Here is a 20,293-nt window from a genome sequence, read left to right on the forward strand (position 1 = left end):
CTCTTTAGCGCATTATATTCTCATAACACTAACCCGTCATATTCCGCTGCGTTCTGCAAGAATTGATTGATTTAAGAGTAACGTAATAATTTCTTTTATGATATCGCCATAAAAATAATTCTCTATAAATCAAATCGCAAATTTTCGAATACATCAAGTTTTCCTCTAAAATGTTCCGCGTCTTCTGTGATTCATGATCGTAAATTAAAAAAAGAAAGAAAAAGAAGAGAAAGGAATAGGGAGCAGACGATGCGTCAAATTTATATCAATTTTGTTTCGCATTATCCAATTTCAACTCTCATTTGTTAGAGTACACAACACGAGATAACTGTGCAAGTTTCTAGGGGGGAAAAAACGAAAGGACTGAAGCAGAAATTACGTAGATTGTATATGGCGAAGACAAAAATTTCACGGTGCATCGCGGGTAGGTAAGTTTGGTGCAAACATCACGTGTTTTGGCCAAGTCACACGGAAAGACCATCGTGACTGGCTGAAAGAAGAAAGTCGTGACGGAACACTAACAAGCTCGAGTTTGTCAAGCTTGATTTATTTTCACGCGGCGATTTGTGCTCGCGAACGAAAACTTTGTGCTGTATAATAAAAGCGAACGTGGCTGTTTGCTGCTCGTGTCACCTTTCGCGATTGGTCCCCATAACCTGCAACTTCCTTTAAGTTCTATCTTGCAGTCTGTATTATTTCGCAAGTCTTATCACGTTGCAGTCTCTTGGACACACACGAACAATGCTAGCAGAAAGTTCTGACTTTTAAACACTTCTCTTCCCGAGCAATTCGATTCGAGATTAAACTTTCGAATAATAATAAAGTTCGTTTCTGTTTGAACTGACTAGTGAATTTTTACATCTTTGCTCGCTGTACTTATGGTAAATATAAGTATAAATATAATATGGAGATAGGAGTTTTATTGTGGTGGATGAATTAAACGATATATCGGACGCAGGGGTATATTTGATGATTGCGGATTTTTATTCATTTATAGGAAATTTAGATAATACTCGCTATAATATTCAGTGTGTGAAATAAATCTCTGTATATGTCCTATTTCCTTTGTTAAATTAAAAAAAAAAAAAAAATGAAATTGCATACATATCCGTATTCTAGCAATCGGCTTAAATGGAAAGCAGGTAAAAGTATACGCTACGAAATTTTTGTACCCAATAATAATGTGAAACGTAGCGTTAAGTTAAAAATACTTGGTAGTCTAGTTCATTAGCATTATTAAACATCTTCTTAGAGACACTTGTACCTTCATTAAAGTTTTAAATCTTACTTTTAGCGAGAATAATCATTTTGATGAAGTTTTCGCAAAGGCGCAAAAGGAAAAAAATGCAGAAAAAACTTTTTCTCAGTTAAAACTTTTCAGCATAACATTACGGGTATAATACTGTTGGGGGTGATTTCATTCCCTAAGCGTAAATTTCTTTATCTAGATGGTGTAAGATTATTTTGATTCTTTAATTTCATTTATTCTAAAATTCATTACGAACAAAAATTTCATTCGTGAAATTTCACTGATGTTAGCATCGAAGTTTTTAGACGACGTGATCGTGCCCTTCCTTAAAAGCAAATTATACTAAGTATAAATTAATCCTTTCCGCCCAAGTTATCCTTGATCAGTGGAATAAACTCCAAGTATAAATTACTGTTTAATCGCTGCATACGGTTTCCCCTAATTAGAGTAAAATCTCTACTGTCACTTTCTGGTGCAAATTAATTAAAGCACAAGTCCATTTAATACGTGGACACCTGGAAATTAGATTCTTCTCTTTAACGAAAAGAATTGTGCAAAAGATCATTCTACTATTGCCTTCTGCAATAGCTAAACGAATATCTGTGAGAAGACTAACGAATGAATAGTCAAAGAGCAATTGTTTCCTAAAATATTTGCTATGGAAGCTGATACGAGTTTATTTTTCCACGATAAGGTGAAACGATGCTTCCGCGAAAGTGCCAGCAAACGAGAAATTTAATTAAATTCCAGCATACCTACGTGTAATTTGCACGGAACGAAATGATCATTCGCGTCAAACGAAATCCATTCCTCGTATCGCCACAGCCGGCGTGCTGCCAGTGATTATTTAATAGCGGAAGTAAAAAGTTTTGGGTAGACGACGCTGATTATATTCCGTCGCAAGATGAATAATCGCGCGGTTTGTGCTAACGCGCAGCGTCAGCCGAGTTTACACGGCGCGTCGCGAATGTTGACGAGTGGAAACGGACGGATACGAAGTCGTCTGACTAAATACGAACCAACTCTACTTTATGCTTGATGAACGATTCCTTGTTCAGTGCCGTACGAACTCACGGCACGGAAGCATCGTATTACGTACTTGATCTGAGCACTATCCTTAAATCGTTGAAACACACAGATATACGTCTGTAAAGAAATGTTTTCATATTTATCCTATAAAATTTATATTATATATTATTTAATCTGTTGTATACCGACGAAGAATCATGGCTTCGTATAATCTTATATTTGTGTTTCGTCGTGGTTGAAACGTTTAGAAGATTAATACTAATATTAATTTTGGAAGTTTAATTACATCGACATTGTAACGGTTACAAGCGACTAAACGTAATTCTGAATTTCATTGTCCTAATTAGTACAACTTATTACTGAACTCAAATAATATCATGCAAAGTGTACTTTATCACATATACACGAAATAATACAGAAATACATTCAACCAACGTTTCATTAATGTAATTTCCAAAACGATTCCGTCGATCGTGAATTATACACGTGCTGGTTATACTACGTTCACCATATTGAGTACAATCACAGCACACGACATTCAACTAGCGCCCAGTCGATAGTCCGATCATCGTTAATTATCACATTTTCATTATCATTCGCTTATTTCGCAGAAATATTTACACCGACCGGTACATAAACCGCCATCTTCGAACATAAATTCAGAGGTTACTTGTGCCAACAACGAGGAAGCAGCTAATCCCACCCTGTCGGTTCACGCTTCTTTCTTTCTTCCTCTCTACCTCTTTCCTCCAGCTACAGCTCCAGTTCCGTTTCACTTTCTCTCCTTCTCCATTTATATCCTTCTCTTCCTCCAACTTCCCATCTTACATCCCCGTTTTTCGTCTCTGTCGCTCGTACTCTTCACCGCCATTCTCCCCCCTTCCGGAAAATCAATATGGAGTGGCGTTGGTATACGACGTGGTGGCTGCTACCGCATGCTGCTCTCCTCTCCTTTCCCTTCTTCGCCGCGTTCCCTTTAACCCGCCCGTTTCCCTTGTATCTTCCGTTTCGTCGCTCATTCTACGTAGCATCGACCCTCTCGGAGCGTTCTTCCTCTCGCTGAACGTATTTTAGGTCGCGTCCCTCATCTTCACCCCGTCTATAGCGTCTGACACCTCATCATCAAACACACAGTGAACTACCCGCGAAACGTGGCTTAGCTTGCAGCAAAATCGGTCATCGAGTTGCTTCGCGACTTTATCCTGTGTCACCCTATAGGTCAACAAGCAACTCGGGTATATTACCGCCACTGGTTGAATACACCGCGTGCGTTGCGACGAATTATCGCACTTTCCGGCTCTCTCGCCGCGCCATCCACCGACCGTGCTTTGGGTCGCAATATAATTTCTCTGGAGAATACCTTGGCGAACCGAAGAAAGTCTGAGGATAGGAGGTTGGCAAGGCAGAAGGCGGAGCGAAGCTGTCGAGGGACGAGAAGAGCTTTGAGTTAGCTGGGTCTCGTTGCTCGAGACGCGGTTCCATTTTCGCGACGACTCTGACACCGAACCACGCGCAATTCTCGGGTGTGCTTCTTAGTTTGTCTACTGGGTGTTTCCGAAGTAGGTAACTTTCGAGGCTAGGCTTTGCTTGTGTTGGCATAAAGGGAGATTCGTGTCAAAGGCTTATCATTTGCATAGTAAACATCGAATGTCTTACCAGTTTGTATGGCTCGAGCGAAAGAAGCAGAGATAGTAACGGTAGAGGAAAATGTTTCAGGTTAGCAAGCTATTTTTACGGATTTTTTTTTATTCAGATATATTTCCAACGATTCAAGTCCATAATAATTAACATATGCGGACGAGATATCTCAGGTAGAAACGTGCAATCGTTTCACTATGTGTAAGTACACCTCGTACATCTAAAACCCAATCTTTTTTCCTGTCACGTGTCCAAAACACGGGACAGCAAAAAAGAAAGACTTTCAGACTGTTATTCACACCAGCTGTTGCCACCGCGAACGCGACAAACCACCAAAACGTTGCCATCTGGTTCCTGAACCACTCTATGTACCATTGAAATCTTCAGTCTGTGTTTCTCTATTGCTTCGAATATGTCTTTCGCTCGATCTTCCTGGTTGGCTTTTCTAAAAACTCTATCTCGGTCGATTCTTCGGTGTCTGTTGAAATTCTTTCGCGACGCTAGTCATTGTCCTCGAGGGTGGTGCGTTTCAAAGCATCCCTGCTGCTCACGGAAGACTGTTGAATGTAGGGTAAACTGTTGAACGTGACACAGTTCGTGTACGCGGTCGCGCGTTTTGTCACGCCGGACAAAAGCGCGAGCTTTTCCACGATCTTTCATCGTTTACCGGCGCGATACCAAGAATCGGCCAGATCCTGGCCTTCGGATAAGTGCTTGGCCACGCATGTGCCATTGCACGCAATGAACTCGTTTCGATTTGGTGAAGTAGATTTTTAAGCGGTCGTGCGTGCTTCTTTTGCCTCGTCACGCTTTCTGCGAACGAGCGTGTTGTCAATGCGACGTAACGGTGTTACGCGTAATGAAACACCTGCATACGATCGGTCGGAGCATTCTTTTTCTTACTTTCTTAAGTTTCGATAAAACTTTTCCTAGTTAGAGGTAGAGTTTGCGTGATTTTTACGAAGCACTTCGTAGATATTTTAAATATACGCGGGAAGTAATAAATTAGGGTAGTTGGGAATAAAGTTAACAGCTTATTTGCTCTTGTGTGTGTTCTGCTCTTGTCTACACAAATAGTATCAGAATAATTGATATAATCAGTATATAGTCGTAATTTGAACTTGTAATAGCATGCGAATTCTCCCATTAGTTTGGATCTAATACATTTATTACATGTATAGGTGATACGTGAAACGTTATTGCGAATTGGAAATTTGGTTTCTATCTATAAACTAACAAGGCAGTTGCGAAAGCAGTAATCAATTAATACAGTGGTGTACGCTGTAAGTTCACTTTACTTAATGATATAGTTATAAAATCTGATTTATTGATGAAATAATGCGTAAGAAAATACATTTAAGAAAAGAAAAGAAAATTAAATTACTTTGTATAGGTATAGAATTTCACAAAAAAGTGGGATGGCAGAACTGTATAGTTATATCATTAAATTCCTATTTAAAACGATTTAGGGTAATGGGTTAATAATGGAAGTAGGATGTATAACAAAGTGACAACTTGTTGTCATTCAAGCTCACGAATAAACATCATTGAAAAAAACATTAGAGGAACTTCAATAACATAAATTGTCTTATGCTGACTAAATAAAAAAAAAAAAAAAAAAACTATATACGTAGCTCACACGAAGCAGTTAATTCAAAAGACAAAAAATGTACAGCTAACCTACTGCTAGGAAATGACAAATTTGTTTCTCTATTATACAACTTTCTCATATACGATATGTTAATTACGTTTTACTTGTCTTCTCATTTTCCAATAAATATTACCATTTCCTTTTATTCGTCTCCTTCTTTGTCCTCGAGTGACTTGTTTTTAATGTTCGAGTCTTTACATTGAGAATTCCTACCTCGATGCAAAGATCCTATATCCGCATAAACGACAAGAGAAACGAGCAGTGTATCTACTGTGTATAAAGGAGGTCTTAAAGAGTTTTAATAAAATTCTTCGCTGCATCTGCATAAACGCACGCAGCGTCGTAATCCACTCACACGTTTCCATTGGGCAACACGCGAGGAAAGCGTGCCTTCTAAAAATATCCTAACAAGTTCTTCGAACTACTTACGCGTAGGATTAATGAAGTGTCGACCACTTGGAAATATTATGCGCTACGCGGCTCTTTTTTTGTTTTATTTATTTTACAATGACGGCTATTAAGTAATCAAGTAATCGAGCATATCTGATAAACGAAAGAGAAGAAGAAAGAAAACGTGCACCGTACACTGCACAATGTACAGAGTAATAAATTCTTTTACAGCGCTTAAATTAATTCCAAAGGTTGGTCATTTGAGAATAATGTAAAGTAAAGTTTGTAGTTGTATGCAAAGGGAAATGTACGTGTGCACTTCGCGTATGTGTATGTAAAAACGAAGGAATAAAAATTTGTGGCCTGGTTCTCAATTTCAGTGGAAATAGGAAAATAAATTGTACATGTGATACGTGGAACAGGAAAGAAATAACGATACCATACGGAGGAATTGTACAGATGCATTAAACAAAATTTAAAATTGATTTCGTTTGAGTCACAAAAAGATTTTTATCGTATTGTTATCGATTCGTAAAAATTCGATCGCGCATCAAATGTCACAAATTTCGCCTCTTTAAGGTAGAGGAAATTAAGGTTAATAAAATCCATGGATTCCCAAAATACTTTTTTACGTATGAAGACAAACGTTACTATCGAGGAATAATTTCGATCTTTCGTGCTATTGTCAAAGTTAGATCAATTTCGATCGATCAGAAATTAGATCGATGTTTTTTAAAGGAAAGGGACATTTTAAATGATTGATCAGGTAAGAACGTCGACATTCGATTTTAAAAGAGAAGAGCTCCTTATTAATTGGTACAACGTAGATTTTACTTTGCTCGCAATAAAACACATATGAAATAAGAATAAAACAATACACGCTTTGCCTCCTTCCTCCTTTAATTGCTTACCTCATCTTGAACGAGTAATTATAAAACACGTCCATCGATAACGTCAGGAGAAAGTCTGTAATCATAACATTTCAATAACTGAGCAGCAACTCTATTAATTTATACGGCAACAGAAATTAGTCGTCGAGCATAAAAGACGTGTAGAAGTTGCAATCGTGCCGTAATCATCGTGCAATTTAGATTGCCCAGTACTGCGTTTGATTCAATGATTCCTAGGCGTAAAACTTGACAAGAAGAAGTTCATTCTTGTCAAACTGCCACCCAACCCAGCGAGTTCGTTGAACTCGCAGCAACGCTATCTTCGCCCATTGCTCGTACCTGAAAACACCCATGTAACGACCTAACCCAGACACGAAACAACGTCCACACGTTTACCAATTTTTGAAATCCAAATCGTATCACATACATTTACGTTGCTAAGAGCAAGTCGAATCGATAGACCAGAGGAAAAGGTGTCACCAAAACGAACGCGTCAAAAATACACGAATAACAATACTTAACGCATAATTTCACCTATGATACTACCTGTGATACTTACGACATCTGACAATGGCTGGGATAATTAGAAAAGGGGTAAAAATACAGAGACCACGAAAGACGAAGGATCGACCGATAAGCGTTGTGTGCAGAGGCGCCCTCGATACGAGAGAAAGAGAAAACGAAAGGGGGAAAAAAATCGACCGATGGAATTCCGCTCGATGAGGGTGCACAGGGTAGCTCTGATTCGGTACGGCACTGCGGCATGCGCAATGTACGTGGACTCGGAAGGGTGGTGGTTCGAGAGGTTGATCGTCGTTGCCGCGGTTGGACAGAGGGGGCTACTGGAGCAGATATATCCTCGTGGCGATGGAGGGGTGCTGCGGAGAAGGGTAAATGCGATGGAGGTTCGTAGAGAGGCGGGGGAGGGCGAGAAGGGGAAGGAGGGAGGTAGGTTAGTAGCGAAGGTACACGTTGTGCCAGCCGGCAGTAACGAGAGCCGTGCTTGCCACGGCCCACACGGCGGCGTGTGCGTGTGCGTGTGCGTGGGTCAGCCTTGCCCCACATTCAGACAGTAGTCGCGCGTCTTTCGGCGAGGTCGAGCCGGCGCGGCGTTTCCGTCGAGCGTAACGTCGAGAGAGACGCCGGGGATGCTAGTAGCGAGGAAGTGCCGGCGTCGAGCAGCGTCCTCCCGCCGGTTACTCGCGCGACGGCGCTCCGAGAACGCCGGCAAGGCTTCCGAGTGAACGAACGGCGACCTTCTTTCGCGGCTTACACACCGGCCGACAGCGTTTTTCTCTTTTCCTGCCTTACTAGTCGTCGTGTGCTACACCATCGTGAGAGGGTCGGTGCGCGTGGCCCAAGTAATCGTCCAGTGCGTCGACGTTGGTGCGTGCGTGCGTGCTCGCGTGCCTGTCTGCCTCTTGCCTGCTAGCTTGGCTGCGTGCACGCGCGCGCGCGTGCTTCCATCTATTCGCGTGTAGTAGGAAAAAGGGACCGAGGTAGAACGCGAGGTGAAACGAGAGATGTAAGTCGTTGCTCGGTAGTCGGGGAACAGGCTCCCTTGCTTGGCCGGTTTTCGATTGCCTCGCGAGATCGTCTGGTGCGCGCGAGTGTGATTTCGTACTCGAGAATCGTGAAATTCGATTTATATGGAATCGTGCTGCTTTGTGAGTGCGAGGAAATTTGTGCGATTCTACTACGCATCGATTACGAGATAGTCGAAGATAATTCGACGCACCCAGTGATGTTCTTTGAATAAATGTCTAGTTTAAATGTGATGCTTCGCTTTATCGGGATATTTCGTGGAATGTCGCGTCGTGGAAAAATTCGAATTCGAACGGGTTCGAGGGGAGTGGGAAACAAGCCGCGAGGAACGCGACGCAGAAAAACCGGTCGATGCCGGGGCGGTCGCTTTAAATTCTACGATTTAAAATTCAAGCGAGAGTACCGTTTCTTACGCTGCCCGTGACGCTTCGCGAGATACGAAAAAGTCGGAGAAGCTCGTTGTCGTTGGGGGAACACGGAATGCTCGGTATCATCCTCCTAACGACTTAAAATTCCAATGGAATGCTTGTCGGAGGGGAAGGATTCGACGTTCTTTGAAGCACGGGAATTTCGTGGCCGTGAGAGAAACGGCGCGCACCGGAGAAACGAGCCGCCTTTGTGATTGCTGCCAGACAAAACCATAATACGCGTTTCTTCCACTTCGGAAGCGAGCTATACTCGACTTGCTTCCACGCCAGTCTTCCTTCCTGTCGGAAGGGGGGTTAAAACTAAGCAACTCGGGCAAACTTGGAAACGTTGAAAGCTCGAGACGACCGAAACTCTTCTTCTCCAGATCGAAACTTCCTCGATACGGAAAACTCGCGTTCCAACTTGGAAATTTATATGTTGAAATGGCCGATCGATTTTACATTTAGTCAAAGTTTTACGAAGCCTCGCGATATGTTACAGTTATGTAATTCGACTTTTCCAGGAAGATATAATTAATACCATATAATTGCATGCTATAAAGGTGAACGGTGAACCGCGATATTTATTATCAGAAGCATTCATTATATCGAGAGGAATTATTTTTTGGTTTAATATCGATAAAAAAAAACGAGGAAATGTCGAATATGGTAAATTTCATGTAACCGCAATTACTGATTGTTTCTGAATATTAAAAACCTACGATAGAACTATTAGAACGTTAAATATTTAGAACATCGACGATCATAATTAGAAGGACGCGATGAAAATACATAAATATACATATATGATCATGTTTCTATCTCGGTAAAAATCAACATCGATGATTCTTGAAAGCATTTGTATGCTTTTAGTAATTGCAAAAACGACAAATCTAGAATCCATCCTTTTGACAGATACTTTCAAAACTTTTATTAATTAATTATAATTCGCAGACTTATACATCAGGGGTCATGTTAAATTATCGGAAGAAGGCTCGAAGCAACTTTTTAATCCATCGAAAGTTTTCGTTTCATCTTTGGTACGCGGTTACAGGTTAACATGACAAATGGAAGGTAGAAACGATCGACTGGATTCTATGGTTACGTTCCCTGTAATAAAAATCTTCCGCAATTGCGCCCCGGAAATTGGTTTAGCGGGTCAATAGCACGTTAGCTCAACGAGTTGAAGAGAGGGCACGCGCGTGTGTTCTCGTCGGAACGTTTGGAAATTCCCTATTTTTCTTTCCCTCCCTTTTCTCTCTCGCGTTTGTTCTGACCAGTCGATCGATCGCAGGTTCGTTATAAATTTTCAGCAAATTTTCATTTCAAAGGCCGAACTTTAAGCTTAATTTTATGCCTTCCGGTATCGAATCGTTGTGTTAGAAAACGTACCGCGTAAATCACGAACGTCTGTATATCATTAGCCTGTTGTTACTTGATCTTCGCGTTCGGAAATTTCGTTTTTCCAATTTCATGTTCCGTTTCAATTACACGATATCCACCAAAGAGAAACTCTGTCCGAATAACGAGATCTATGATCATTTTCGTTTGCAATAGCGAACGTACAATCTTATTTCTTGCTTTGATCGTTGATATTTCGAAATTTTGTTTCACGCGTTTCGTTTCAATAAGGCGAAACATTCCTCGTTTTCTTATGGAATCAGCATCATCTCTCTTTCTAGCAACTGTCCACTGTCAATTATACAATATCCTTTCACACGAAAAATTACCTCGAATCAATTCTTATCAACGTTTCATTGTGAAATATAGAATAATTTCCATCTTCTAATTTGATTGCAATTTTTCAAAGACTTGCAATTAGTGTAGTACTATTTTTCGTTAAAGTAATATATTATAATTTATTCATAATTTATCCCTGATAAAAAGAAACTCTTCTTAAGTAGTTTATATCGTCTTATTACGAATGTCTTGTGCAGCGTTATTCCATAACAGGATTAGATATTCAGCTCATCGTCACTATTCTCGATTAATTTATCGCCTTTATTCTATCTCAGTGCAACAATATCTCTGCAGGATAAACCAGAAACTTTCTTCGAATATTCCTATACCATTTTATTCCGACGTAGAGAATTATTCTTACCGAAGGCAAACACGGTACCCGCAAATCTGAATATAATTCTGGTAACGTACCTAGCGTAACGTATCGTATGTTTTGTTTCGAAACGGAGCAATAAAGCAGAAATTCCAATGCAAGTTCATTTCGTATACACGAGCTAACGTATACATTTGGTTACGATATCCGTGATTAATCGTTCCAGGTTTCGTTACGCCAGAAATAGAGGCACCGACGCGGTTTCATTGAGAATACGATCCTCCAGGGTTGTTGCTTCGAACTTCCATCTACCGTGACTTGTACATTGTATACGCGAAAATAAATCGCGTAACGCGAACGTAGGGGACCCTCAAGTGGTTCGTTTTGCTTTGGAAACACGTATTTCACGACTCGTAAAGATTGTAAAAAGATTCGAATAAAAAAGGGTTTTAAAACACTTCCTTTTTTGATTTTCCTCCACTTTTTATAGTCCCTTCGAGTTTCATTCGCGACGATTTAACTCCAAAGATTTGTTTAGGATATTTCACCGGCGTAAGGATAGTTTGAGAATATTTTAACGATTCTTTAATCACGCCATATAAGATATTTTGTTTGATCTTTCAAGTTGAATACATACGATTTTATCAGATTTATTGCTACGATAACGTCATATTATTGAACTACGTTTATCTAATTCCGATTAGTAGAATACGATGTCCGAGCTGTGAGAATTTAATAACATGCGACGAAGGGAGGTAACACAGAAATAGTAATAAAAAAAAAAGAGATACAAGATAGATAGATATGTACTGTAGATAACTAGAACGTAAAAATCTACATGGATTACGAAGCATAAAATATATTCCCAAAGCCCTTAGTTTCTGTTTCGGAAATACCCTTCGCGATTCGTGCGAGTTTTTAAAGCAGATAGTCTATGACAATTTCGCTACAATTCCCAGTAAAGAAATATCGCTGGCGACTTTAACTCTTTCTCAACTTTTCTATTCACTTTGATACAATTCTATTCAAAAATAGGCGAGTTCATTTAAAGTTCCACCATTATCGTATTAGGGACTGTTATCTGCAGAATATCACAAGCAGTTGGAGAGCAGGCGAATATAGGAGCGAGCCTCGAAAGCCCTGTAGACTTTTCCGCTGGCCGCAGCTGACGCAGTATCTTGCGACGAACATGTTTGGTATCCTCGGTGAAGCGAGACGCGAAATATTTTTTGCATTCGAAGCGAGAACTTAACCTTTCCTCGCGAGAAAACGTTACAAGTTTCGCGTTCTCGTTTAAAGGGATAAGCTGTTGCGGAATGGATCGATAGAGCTCATAGAACTTGGAAACAATGCGTAAAATAATTCGATATCTTGAAATTGTACAGTATCCCTTACGGTTTAAAGAATAAATGAAACTTTTTTAGGATGCAGGTCAAGGGAAGAAATACGTTCGAGGTTATGGTTAAATTTTGCTATTATCGATCTATATAATTGTTAGTAAAAATATTTTCCAAGCAAGAAGGATCGAACGGTTAATTCTTGTAAGCATCACGTTGCTACCCTTTTAAGGCAACGCGATCGTACGATGTTTACTATACCAAAATTTTCTCGTTCTAAACGATCAAAACTCTCGATACCTAACAGCAATATAACTTCGAGTCATTAGCTGTTGTCGAACATCAACAACTCTTACTTGTGCTTTCTACGCTAGCTACACGAAGTTTAGGTATTCGTTATAAATTGCCCCAAAGCTGAATAGCCAATTGACCAACTATCTTTGACAAGCTTTAAAAATTGCTAACAAACATAAATCTGAAACAGAATATCGATCGATACTTTCACTTTTCAAGTTATAACTGAGCCTCATTTTCTTCCCAACGATCCTGCTCTTATCGTTTTCCGATATATCGTATAGAAGAATCAGAGTCGTCGCCGAAGCACGCTCCTCGCCCTTTTACGCTGTTATTCCCATTTCTATGGCCGCGAACGTTAAGAAAGATACCAAAAAGCAGGATAATTTTGTCTCGAGATAATAACCACGATGTTGGTCGAATTTTGCTTTAGAAGAAGGGGGCGTAGATCTCGATAAAGCTGAGCGACGCTTTTAATGCTCAATGGACGTTTGAGCGCCGTGAACTCAGGGGCTCGCCGAATTTCTTGCTGCCACCCTCGGCGTTATCTCGCGCCAGCAGCTCCGTGACCGCGTTTAAATTCTGACGAGCGACGGGCAGCGTGTATCAGTGGCAAAAAGCGCGGTGATTCGCAATGGAGAAAGGAGATCGTGGGTGGTTTGATCGCAGCGCACGCGTTCCTCGTTTTTTTGCACGTTCCCCGCGGCGAGACGTGACGCGACACTGCGTGATCACCGTACGCATCATCGCGTGAAATTCCGTTTGCAGAGGCGGCGTGATCAACGAGGAAAAGTGTCTTATATCGGCGGAAGGTGCAGCACACGTTGGAGACTGAACGAGTTAAGAGCTCGGGGAGAAACTCGGTACCGAGGGAAGGAACAGGGATGAATAATTTAAACGAACGAATGGGAACAGTCTGACATATCGATTAAAAGAAAGGAGAGAAGAATAGAAAAGGTTTTAGAGAACGAAAAGAGGCTCGTCGATGGAATCACGATAGCTAACGCGAGATTAAAGATACCACTTATATATGTGTATATGGAAATATATGAATATATGATAATTAATTATTAAAAAGAAAAATCTACTAATATATTAAACGTATATGTCTATGGAGAAAAAAAAGAGTTATTATTCGAATCTATTGTTTTATCTACTCGTTTGAGGTTTACACGTTGTCCAATAAGAATATCTATGTTATGCCTAATGGTGCGCGCGGGAACACGCGCGTAAGTATCAGCGAGAAACGCGTGAACGAGAACACTTTCGAATTAAGGGAGAGAAGAACGACCAAAACGAATGTTGTCAATTAATATTGTATATTATTCAGATCACTTCCGGAGTTTACGATTTCGCCTAGTTCAATTACTAACTACCTTTACGCGCCGTTCCCTCTGTAGCCGTTCTTCGAATTCTACCTCCAGCTTAAGAATAATTTAAGAGAAACTGAAAGAGTCGACAACGAAGGCGAAGAAGAAGAAAAAGAAGAAGAAAGAAAGAGGAAATTGAAGAAAGAAGAGGAATAAATGAAAAAAGAAGTAGAGGAAGAGTAAGAGGCAAGAAGGAGTGAAGAGAAGAAACAAAGAGAAGGGTAAAACGGCCTACAAACGTATTTAGATTTAGTGCGCGTCACGGGTCCTCGACCGGACCCTTCCCAATGGTTGTACCTGGTTTAATCTGCAGTTAAGGCTTCACCCGTTCGAAACGGAAGCTACGTTCGGTTTCCGTATCATTACGAAGGTAAGGCAGCAGTAGAATAGGTCCTTCAAACACGGTCCTTACGATCTCGAACAGTTTTCATGGTGCTGTACGACTCGTGGTTCCTATCCAATTTTGGATATTCTCGTTCTTGAAGATTCAACGAGGCTGCGCTGTATTTCCTATGGATATGTAGAATGAATAGATAACACTTGTTGCCTCTAAAAGCATCGTCTTTTTTGCTTTCTATTTGTTTTTCATTCGCCATGGCTGCGTTTCCTTCGTGCATAGAGAGGCAGACAGTATCCTTGAAGTAAGCACATCGGAAGAGACAAATTCAACAGGAAAATATTCACGAGCGACGTATATTGTAAATGATAACAACGCGGTGATATTCTCTATATTTAATATATCGTCATTCGTTTCATTCTCGTGCAACGACCATGTCGTTTGAGAATTAAAATGACGTTTACAACGATGCTTACAAAGACGAGCTTATTGTTTTCGAGATAATGTGGTTGCTTCGTTACGCGATACAATTGTACCAGTGATTTCGATACGACTGTGTAATATCTTCGTTTCATCCTCTAAGATAAAGAATCCATTGGTAATAACGTTTGATTGAACGATTTCGTGGATGGTTGTGGATAATTGTCACGTGAGATTAGTGTTATTTGGTTGTACGATGTTCAGATTAATTTTTACGTGTTTGTCCTTAGAATGTCGTATTTTCTTATGGCCCGGTATTCTCAGTACTTTGGTATTTCTGAGTGCTAAGGTTACAAACTCCCGCTGGAAAGTTTAAGGACGACTGTTATTATATTTGTTTTAAAATTGGAGAAAGTTGCGAATAAATTATATCGTAATATGAAATTGAACGTGATAATTTATACAATAAGAAAAGTGATATGTTATACTATTGATATATTAAAATTTTTATTAAAAGATGCGTACAATTTAAAATCCACAATCTACGTGAAACATAAAAATTTTATTACAAATAGAATAAAGTGTGTATTAGTAAAAAAAAAAAAAAAAAAAAAACACGTAGGTTCGTGATCGACACGATCAGCCAAATTAGATTCCTGAAGATCCACTGCGTTTTCAGGGAACACCAAGGAAGTAGATTCTTGAAAATTGAAAGTTTCATACGATAAACTATCTTTTGTTCGATGGAATAGGCTTGAAAGTTTGTCTTGTTATAGGTTCGATGGTCATTAGCGTCTAAATATTCCTGTAACTATCAGAGTTACGAGAAACTCTTGTTGGGACAGAGTTAGCCAGTTCGGAGCGACTCGTTCTCTGACCGTAATAATTTCTTTGTAGGCCTAAGCTCTCGTTGATTTTCCAGTGATTCTAAACGAAGTATACAATTGTTTCGTTTTCAGAGCTTAATGAAGATCATTCGGTTAAGTTTTAGGACGCATACAACATTTTCTCAATTATTCTCTGTCAATTGTTTCAATATATCGCTTTTCAACAGATATATATGTTTAATGAATATACATTTAAAGATAGGAAATTTGTATCATCGAATTATAACGTCAAAAATCAATGAAATTGGAGCGTTTAATTTATTTCTGGATTAGCGACTATTGTTTAAATTTACGATAAACTATATGTTCTATATCCCATGAAAGTTTACGTACAATTTAGTAGGACACTTATCCGCTAATAATCGTTATAATACACAGTTTTGATACAGGTGCAAGTGATTATACGATTAAACTTATCGAACGAAATTAACAAAATCCAGTCGCCGATGAGCGATACCCTCTGGAACGAGTTAATTAATCGTTTATGTATAACAATATGTGAGCCTGCTTATAAGATACAAACTTCTGTGAAGTTTCACGTATAAGTACACACGCTCACTGGCAAACAAAAGTACTTATTTTACATATACAAACACAGAACTATAATTTCATTAAAGCAATCATAAAATATTAGCTCGTCCGAAAAGTTTCTTTCGTTTTATAAGGAAATAATGGAAGCAAAACATTTTCCCTTTTATATTATTTTGGCGAATTACGTATAATCCATTTTGTTCTATCAAGATAAAGATTACAACGTTCGACAGATTAGATTTCATGTTTGTATAAAGATGCGTCGTTGTAAAAGAAGGACACTTTTCGGACAAGAGAAATCGAAATTTATTGATTGCCTTTAGAAGCTCAATACGATCAAATGTATCAAAGTCGATTAAGTTTTTAATGTCGCTCATCGACGAATAAGAATACTTTGTAACTCGATTGTTCACATCTCGTGCAAACTAGGAAAACTTTTTTCTTTCAATTAGGAGCCTGTCGGCAGATGGAGGCAGCGTATGGAATCGGTGACACGTGGTCGGAATAATTCCACTATTCTCGTCCCATTCTTCTCTTTATGGTTTCTCCGACACGTTCCGTGTCGCTGCCTTCAATTAACTTTCCGGTCGCGTCCCACGGAAAAAAGGAAGGTTTCGTCCTGTAAGGATTCCCGGACGTTTCCCAGTTGAAAGCCAACAAGGAAAACGCGGTGTAATAAAACATGCATGATCATCTACTTGGTCAGGACCCCTACTCGTTTCACGCAGAAATAACTCTTCGAGGCGCGCTATCGTGTCGCCCTTTGATTAAAATTTATGAAAGACAGCAGGGTTCACTGCCTCGTAGTTGCAACTTGGACTCGGATAACGGCTCGTGAAAACATCGATCTCGATATCGCTTGTTCTTTCATATTATTTTTAAATTAACGTTGCCCGCTTTCCATTGTAATTTCAAATTGAGAGGATACTGTTACTGTCTTGAGACACTGTCAAGCGATAAATTGGATTAGTACAACGTAGTGGTAAAATGGATATTAAGGTTGTTGGGCGTTGAAATGTTTGGTTGTAATTAAAATCTCAGCCCACACGAATTTTGTTTTAGATCATAAATAAAGAAACGCGATAGAAATAAACAAATATGTAATTATTTTTCTATCGGATCACATTGATTTTGTCAAAAATCTCAACATATTTTTAATAATTACAAAGGCAAGATATGCGAAACTAGAATGAAAGATTTTGAATAATTTGGTGTTTCTAGTTTTAAACTAAAATAGAATAATGTTAAACAAATCGCGAGAGAAGATAGTTTGTTCGAGAAATTGTGGCTTTAAAAGAAGCAAACGTAGTTCGTAAAATATCTCTTTTCCATTGTACATAAAACACTGTCGGTTTATGGGTGAAATAGCGCGATTATGAAGGAAGATACAATAACTCAGGGATGTTATAGCGCAAGAAACCTCTCTGTGATTTATTTGAACGACAAGCTCGATTGTCGCTCGTGAAATTAAGCTTTTGGTCACTTGGCAGACACGCGGCGCAATTTCCTGGTCGCGTCGCGTGAGAACGGAGCGCTTTTACGAGCTTCGCCAGGAAGAAGCCTAGCTCTGAAAAATCGCTTAAACTTGCCAAGACACTTGTTGACATCGCCTTCCGCTCTCTATCGCACTTACCATCTCTTTTCTTGCAACATGCTATAGTACATCTCGAAATCGTACTCAGGATTGTTAATTATAAGCGGCACGTGGAAGAGATATATGATTAATGATTGATATTGTTCGATGCTTAAACAGTTAACGAATAATAATAAAATAATTAGAATTTCGTAAATGCGATATATAGCGACACGTGTGTATATCGAAGAAAGCTTTCAACGTATCAAATATGACGAAGTCGTGGAATTAAAAACAGAATAGCTTGAAATTAACATTTTAAAGATATTGTATAGATGTATCATAAAAACACAATCAGTTTTTTCTACGATTTTTCTTCAATTATTTATTTTATTTAAAACGTGACTCGTGTAGTGTAACTCTTTCATTGTGTTAGTACAAATTTACGCCAATCAAGTAATAATTATGAATACAATAGAAAAATTATTCACAGGGACAAATTTTATACACTGGAAATACAGTGCTCGTCCTTTCAATAAAGTTCCTCTCAATGAACTTTTGTTTCTTGAACAAACTGAGGCATCTTCTTAATAAAACAAAGTTTTACCGCCACAGGTCATAAAATATACGAAATATTCAGAGTGCAATCAAGGAGTATGCATTAATGGTTAAAGTTGGTCGACAGCTATAACCGAATTCTACGGAAGCGTGACAGTAGATAAACCTCGTTCATTGTCAGACAATAAAGCTGTTATTATACCGGCAGCGATAAAGTAGCTAAGATTAATGCAGAATACATTGACTGCACATTCGAACACGATATTCAACCGAAACAGTTTCTTTAAAGGTCTTCGTTAAATAACAGAAATATAATAATAATTGCTGCGAAGGTGCAAATAATTGTGATATGCAAATCATACGATAGTGTCTTTAGTAAATTTTAAAAGGATGTTGGAGAAAGAGAGGGAGAGATTATATAATTATAATAATAAAAAATATTTTCACAGATTAATTATTAATATAAATTTTGATTCCGAATTAATCGTTATTCTACAAAATACGCGTATGTAATTTAAAAGTATGACAATTTTTAAGTATCTGAATTTACAGATACTGAAGTCTCTTTCCACTTGCACAAATATCAAAAATGTAGTTATAAAAATATAAAAGTAGCAGAATTGTCGAGAACCAGGAACCGAGACGATTAAAAAATACACGTTGTATGATATTTAACATTTTGATAAAACGATCAGCCTCCGTTTGCAGAAATATAAAATTAATAGAAACGAAATATACTAAACTTCATAAAACCAGGAAATGCGGCTAAATAAATATACACTTTCTATTCTAGAAAGCTATCGCATCATTTTCATTAATAGACATCAGTTTCTCCGCTATAATTTTCCACACGATATGCAACCGTGCTTGCTTTAAAATATCGTAGAACGTTTCTCGAACAAAGACAAATTTAGAAGCGTCCCAGGCGACGTGATGGTTCCTTTCGGTTGACCTCGACGAACAAGAGATTGAACGCGCAATTCCACCTAACCGTCGCGTGTAATTGCTTCATGAACATTGTCTGTGATCCGAGGGAAAGCGATGCAGTAAGCCGAGATCGGTGTCCAGTCTCCAAGGCATCAAATGAAGTTGTTATCGCGCGATCTCGCCCATTATTATCCAGATATTTTCGTTTTCTCTGAAACAACATTTTCATTACTCAAACACAAGCCGATATCGCGATGATGCGTCGACTGTGTAATTGCGTGATATCTTGCGAGCTCTTCGTTTCGTTTCATTCCGCGTATTTCGTTTGCATCGTCGCTGTAAAATTGAATTCCCGCGAGAACCAATTTGCCTTGTAGCCGCGCCATCGTTTTCTATCGAGACATATCTGTTCTTGGTTGCGTCTAATGAATTTTTTCCTCTGTTCTGCGAGATTGAGAGCGAAGAAGAGCGCGGAAGAGGAAATTCAGCGATTGATTTTATGAAAGAAAGTGGTATGCGATGTGTTCGAACAGTCGCACGTTTTCAGATCTCGAGAAAACTCGCCGAAATTTGGAATTTTTCGAAGTCTGACAAATCTCTCTCTTACATTAATTTAATTTTTATGATAACGATTCGAAAATTCGTCAGCTTGAAAACATAAAGAAACGCCACACATATTTTCAATTTTCTGATGATAATTAAGAACAACGACAAGGTGTATAAATAAGAGTAAGAAACTTTGGATGTCAAGCGATTGAGAGAGGTCAGGGATGATGGCAATGAGTGAGTGGCAAGGCAACAACCCCTTTTCGCGTAGTTGCGCTAAAGCGATTTGACGAATCCCATGCGACGCGTGCCGTGCACATACTGCTTCACCCTCATCCGCTTCTTCATTATTTACTTATTCTCCGAGGTAAAGGCGACTTTAGCTCGAGCACCCTCTTGTCTCTGACCTCGTATTTTAAATATTTGCAATCGATACGGGCGCCGTCTACGAGTCGTTGACTCCTTTTCGCTTCTTCCTCCTTTGTTTCTCTCCTCCTTTTTCTACCAGACTCATTCTATTTTTGTACCTTTCCGTAATTCGGTCGAGCCCTTCGTTCTGATACTTTTATCTTTTTACAAGCATTTCATCTATCCTCAGCTATGGTCCAATTCAAGTGAAAGATTGCGAAAATTTCGTTTCCTTGGACGCGAATGGTTTTGA

At 39.2% G+C, this 20,293-nt stretch overlaps 1 protein-coding gene and 1 long non-coding RNA gene across 16 annotated transcripts in view; one reads left to right on the forward strand and one right to left on the reverse strand.

Annotated features, from left to right (window-relative positions):
• The window catches only part of LOC100650524 (protein unc-13 homolog B), a 377,008-nt gene that overhangs the window by 139,076 nt on the left and 217,639 nt on the right, over nucleotides 1-20,293 (forward strand). For 8 of the 15 annotated variants that reach the window (XR_007224241.1, XM_048406360.1, XM_048406361.1 and 5 more), the window contains exons 1-2: nucleotides 7,854-8,372; nucleotides 13,252-14,223. The exons of 5 other annotated variants lie outside the window; for them this stretch is intronic. The gene's annotated coding sequence lies outside the window, so the exon portion shown is untranslated. 2 more of the 15 variants (XM_048406366.1, XM_048406362.1) reach the window with 2 other exon arrangements.
• LOC125385211 lies at nucleotides 6,448-7,507 on the reverse strand. Its single transcript, XR_007224245.1, has 2 exons — nucleotides 7,275-7,507; nucleotides 6,448-7,186 (listed from the first exon to the last, which is right to left on the reverse strand). It is a non-coding gene; the product is annotated as an uncharacterized LOC125385211 (long non-coding RNA).

This window comes from Bombus terrestris, chromosome 6 (genome assembly GCF_910591885.1).
Source record: "Bombus terrestris chromosome 6, iyBomTerr1.2, whole genome shotgun sequence".
NCBI classification, from domain to species: Eukaryota; Metazoa; Arthropoda; class Insecta; order Hymenoptera; family Apidae; genus Bombus; species Bombus terrestris.